This window comes from Crassostrea angulata, chromosome 2, assembly GCF_025612915.1.
Source record: "Crassostrea angulata isolate pt1a10 chromosome 2, ASM2561291v2, whole genome shotgun sequence".
NCBI classification, from domain to species: domain Eukaryota; kingdom Metazoa; phylum Mollusca; class Bivalvia; order Ostreida; family Ostreidae; genus Magallana; species Magallana angulata.
In genome coordinates, this window is record NC_069112.1 from 63,131,112 (window position 1) to 63,135,873 (window position 4,762).

At 35.2% G+C, this 4,762-nt stretch overlaps 1 pseudogene; it reads left to right on the plus strand.

Annotated features, from left to right (window-relative positions):
- Positions 1 to 937: 937 nt before the first annotated feature.
- On the plus strand, positions 938 to 4,149 carry LOC128174654 (uncharacterized; annotated as a pseudogene).
- The last annotated feature ends 613 nt before the right edge of the window (positions 4,150 to 4,762 follow it).

Genomic DNA, 4,762 nt, shown 5'->3' on the forward strand with positions numbered 1-4,762 from the left:
ATCAAGCGACATATTTTATTCACATATAGCGATGATCATGGCACAGCCATGTACAAGATGCCTAACATCTCGTCCAATTTAACTCATTTAAACTCTTCAAAATTGTCCATCTCACCTTTCAAATACTCTTTTAAAATCTTTGCTTCTCCATGTTTACCTACAATGTTTTGTTGCTATTCAATTTTAAATGTTTTCTCCCTTTCTTCTGCAGAGATTTGAGCAAATTTCGACGCTGCCATTTTGTTCTGCTCCAGACAAAACAATGTGACGTCAATATTCTGAGGGCAACTACTCTAATTTAAAAGAATTTCAAAGGGCAACTACTCCAAATACTTTAAGAACTTACGGCATGCGGTTTATGTATTAAATACCATGAAATGTCGAGATGAGTAAGCGAAGCGTCGATCAATGACGGCCATATTGCCTAATATTAATTCTCACCGAACAAATATAGAGATATATGAGGCAATCACGTGCTATGTTTAAACCAATGAAAATGTGACATTTCAGTCCAAGGGAAAACAATTAAATTTAAGCAGGTTAGCAAACAGTTCAAACCAACTGGAGACTTCTTATCCCTGTCACTACGGATACATGACGTACAACTTATCAACTTTTAGCCACGCGTCTTTTTGTTAACTCGTTCTTTCTATTATTTCTATCCTGATACTTTTTAAAGCGCTAAGCATAGCTCAGCGCTTTATTGTCGTTAGACTTCTACTTCCGGTGCAAGGAATAACTGCCCTCTATGAGCAGAAATATACATCATTTAAACTGGTAAGAGGTATAGGGAACCAGTTATCTGGGTGACGGAAATGGCCGAGTAGATACGATTGGTTTGCGGGGCTTACGTACATCAGCACGGGATGCTACGCAGTGATGAAAAAATATAGTCCGTATTCAGAAGCTAAAATATAGAAAAATATAATCGATTCTTTGCAAGAAAATGTCAAAAACTGTGATAAATTACTGTTCAAAAGGTATAATTCGTGATTTTAACATATCTTTTTTCAGGCAAGTATCCATATACAAGTCGTGTTCAGCTTTAATTCACATCATTTTCAGAAAGTAACATATATTTAAAGAAATCTGGCCTTCGATACTTTAAATTGATATTTATTAAACATAAATTAAAATTTCAATAAGGCTCATTTCCGCCTACGCTTGCACACAGTAAATTTTCTTAGAACCAAGCTAGGTTAGCGCTTTTCAGTACTTTCAGTACTTTGATTAAAAATTGTTTCGGACAGTATTTTTCTTAAGATAAATTGCAGGTTTTATTTTTCCTTTTTTCATGTCATTAGAAAAGGCAAAAACACAGGCAGTGAAAATTAAAGTCGGCCTCATTAAAAGCTGAACATGAGAAAATATATAATAGACAGAAAATTAATGCATTAATTTTTTTATTTAAATGATGGAGGTTACAGCCAAAGGGCATTTTTGGCAGGAAGTCAGGGCCTATGCAGGTGTCACTACAGTATTTCACTGAAGGTTCACGTCAAAACATGGCTGATGCAAAATAATTCCCGAATTTTCCTTTGAATTTGGGGCGTTTCCGCTCGAGACAGGAGCTGATTTTTTTTATGAGATGAAAAACAATGTGTAAGAAGTCTAACTATCCCAGTTTGGTAATAATGCGAGGTCATTTGAATTTTTGATGCGTGTTGTTTTCGGAGGGGGGTGAAACGGCCCGGGCTTGATTTTCAAGCACATGTGTAACTTCGAGGTAAACAAAGTCTCACGCCTTGCTGGATGCACGTGTGTATTTTGCTAGAAAATTGTAAGTGAAGCGTTGTTTGAAAAGATGTCAAGAGGATTTTTTCCAGAAGTTCGTTTTGAATTTTTAATCTGTATGTAAAGTTGTGCAATTTTGGTAACAATATATCGTAATATTTAATGCTGTAGTGCAACCTATATCAAGGATGTGTTGCTGCCCTACCATGTAAAAACAACTTTAAACCATCAACCATCCCAAGCCGCAAATCGCATGTTGAAAGAACTTGGAGGGTTGTGCCAACATGTTAGTTCATGTCTTTAAATATTAAGAGGTCATATAACTAGAAATATGAAATACACTTTAAAAGTAATGATTATATCTGTCATATATATTTATTCAAACATATCCACCTTCTCATATTTCAATTTTCTATGAGAAGACATCCTCAGATGTTTGGAGGGCTATGTCCTGTTGGACTAGGCCAGAGCAGCCACAGCATTCAACCTTGCAGTTCCTGATGCGATTGCAATCCTAAAAAACACGCCTGGGGCAGAGATTAACAAATCAGGGAGGATTATGGGGAAAGTGAGGAAGGTGGCAAAAATCCCATAGGTGTTCTATCTAAAGACACCATTCTATGCCTTACCTCAGATAATTCCTAACTGAGATCCATTGTTTGCTTTATTGTGTGATATAGTGATATATTACATCATGGTCAGCTTGTAATTTAAAAGAGATGCACAAACCATATTATGGAGCATTGTTTCCCTTATGATGATCTTATAAGTAGTGAACATTGAAGTTTCATGCATTTGTTCTTATGATGAGCTCCTTCAGAGGAATTATATTTTATTGAATATAATAATTTTGAGATTTTTCATACAACTCCTCGATATTGCACATTATTTTACTAAAAGCAAAGGGTGTACAAATCATTCAGATCCATTTTTTGTAGTATAATCAGATGATGAGGTTGAAGAAACTAGAGTGAAGGAAACAACCTTCCCAGAGATTGAAGGCAATGGTAACATGATTTGAAATTATAATTATATACAGTTGGGCTCAAAATTAAATCATGAACACAATTCTTTTAAATGGAATGATAACAATGCAAATTGATTAGAGCCACCAAATCTAGTAGTGACACTTTAATATTGAAGTAAAATGAGCTATTGATCTTCATTATAGTTAAACTCTGAAGACAATTTAACGAATATAATAATTCTCTGTAGTAGATACCCCGGACACGGAACAGGATTCCTTTGACATGGGTGACCTCCCTCCACCACCACCACCTCTACCATCACTAAATGAGTCCATCTGCAATGATTTCCCACCACAACCATTTATTGAAATGATAGGGAATATGACAGTAGACATGGGCACCCCATTAGAAGAAGGACCTCAAGCAGATGAGCCCCTCCCCTCCCCACCCAGACTGCCTCTGGAGTCTGTTCAGAGGGTACCGATGAGTGTAAGTATGCTAATCCTTCCACAAACATAATGAATGTTTAGATCAATTTGATGTGAGAGATCACTATTTAATGAAAACACATTCTAAAAGCCTAATTATACAATATTTACATTTTCAACTGTCTTTGTTAGTGATAACATTACAAATCAATTTTGAAGGCTATAGCCCAATAATTTTATAAAAGATGAGCAACACAAAATGGGCATGTCCTATAATATAAGCGAGAATTTGTATTGGCTGCGCCGCATAGTAATACTTTGCATGTGCTACATAAAATCAAAGTGCTTTTGAAATGTTGTTTTAAAGTGAAGAAATTGGAAATATAACCAAGTAATGAGGTGATAATTTTGGTTAAAGCATGGTCGAATCTAGCATAAAGTCCTTCAGGCTTAATTTATTGGATTTGACCACACTCTGGACTTAACTTATCACCTCAAAGAATGATTTCTTATTCCATACATAAGTATATAAAAAGCAGATCAAGTTTAATTGGCATATGAGAAAATGTTGTTATCCATTCTATTCATTTTAGTCTTGTACTCAGTATAGTTATAAAAATATATGAATGTGTGTATATGGCGAACTATGTATAGAAATTCTATTATATATGAAACATTATGTCATCATCAATAATTTATTCGGAGCATATCAATCTTAATTTTTATCTTTAGTGCCTTTACTTGGAGGTACACCCATGTTATTGAAGAGATTAAATAATTAAAATAGAGAAATCAAATAGGTGAAAAACGTAGAATTTGATTTAAATACTGATTTAGGTGAGATCGAGTGTGCCAAATTAGTAAAATATGGTTTCTTTTTTAAGGACCTTTGTGCCACTTGTGGGAAGAAAGGGAGAAGAGGCCTCCTTTGGCTTTGCTGCGATGCATGCCAGCAGTGGTACCATCGGAGTTGTGCAGGGGTTTCCTCGATGGAGTTACCTTGGTTGTGCTATGATTGAACTGTTTATTTGTCGTAAAAATATTTGAAACTTGAGACCAAATGTACTCAAATAAGAAAGTCATTTTCAGAGGCATACTATACGATGTCTCTATGTTATAGTAAAGTGACACCGCTTCCGTATATGACTTGTAATTAAGCTTAACTGTATATTGTTTTCTTATTTGAGTATATTTGGTCTCAAGTTTCCAGTATTTATATACTACTACACGGATGCAAGATGTTTAGGGACTAAGACTTTTCGTGACCTAATGTTAAAGACGTTTCGAGACCCGGACGCTAGATGAGATATCCTCATCAAATTGTCAGTGATCTATAAAGTGTGGTTGATTTTAATGAAAACATTAATTTAATGATTAAACATGTAGCATGCAAATGAAAACCAGGAAAAACTTTTTGTTTTTTTTGTTTTTTGCTAACTTGCGTTGAGTCATATTACTGAGTGAATCTATTTTTTCCCAAAAGGGCATTTTGTCGACGACAAAAATAAAGGGTACAGGAGCCTGTACCTAAAAGGGTGAAGTTAATACAGTGGTAACAGCGTTATTGTTGACAAGCCAATCGTGTTAAATAGTTCGTGTAACGTGCGGGATCGTTCGTGTAACGTGCGGGAT